This window comes from Pteropus vampyrus, unplaced genomic scaffold (assembly GCF_000151845.1).
Source record: "Pteropus vampyrus isolate Shadow unplaced genomic scaffold, Pvam_2.0 Scaffold5221, whole genome shotgun sequence".
In the NCBI taxonomy this organism is placed as follows: Eukaryota; Metazoa; Chordata; class Mammalia; order Chiroptera; family Pteropodidae; genus Pteropus; species Pteropus vampyrus.
This window is the reverse complement of record NW_011894002.1, coordinates 2958-3557: the sequence shown is the minus strand read 5'-3', so window position 1 is coordinate 3557 and position 600 is coordinate 2958. Positions and strand designations below refer to the sequence as shown.

Below are 600 nucleotides of genomic sequence, written 5' to 3'. Positions count from 1 at the left end.
TTTTTTTTTTTAGGCGAGGCAACCCTTGGTGGACCTCACGGATTGCAAGGACCCTGTCAGCTTACAACCCCTTACATTTTATTTCTTACGCCTACAGCACCTGGTCTTCCTAGGTGGTCTCCCATCCAAGTACTGACCAGGCCCGACCCCGCTTAGCTTCCGAGATCAGAGGGGATCGGGTGCGTTCAGGGTGGTGTGGCCGTAGGCCCCATGGGTGTTCTTGACTCGACTGCCCGATAATCCATCTGGATGCTTGTCTACCATTTTCCCGCCTGAGACAGCGATATTGTGACTCTGCACTGTGGAGTCACACAGTCACCTGACACACGTCACTGCAGCCATGTTGACCCTCTGGCGGCTTACAGCCGGCTGTGCGACTCCCTGGGGGCTCGCGGGTGCCCACAGACTCCACGGGGTCACCGCTGGCCACACCGCACCTCTCCCTGCCCACGGGGTGCCCTGGCAAACGAGACGTCTCGTCGCCGTGTGACTGCCTTGTGGTCCCGCTGGTGGTTTCCTGGGCTGGCCCTCTCGGCTCAGCCTGCTCGGGGTGGCAGGCTGGGGGCCGGGAGCTTCAATGGAAGCCTGCGTCAGCCGGCC

At 61.0% G+C, this 600-nt stretch overlaps 1 non-coding gene across 1 annotated transcript; it reads right to left on the bottom strand.

The window, feature by feature from the left end:
* Positions 1–88: 88 nt before the first annotated feature.
* LOC111734757 lies at positions 89–207 on the bottom strand. The gene has a single exon (XR_002778581.1). It is a non-coding gene; the product is annotated as a 5S ribosomal RNA (ribosomal RNA).
* Positions 208–600: the final 393 nt, after the last annotated feature.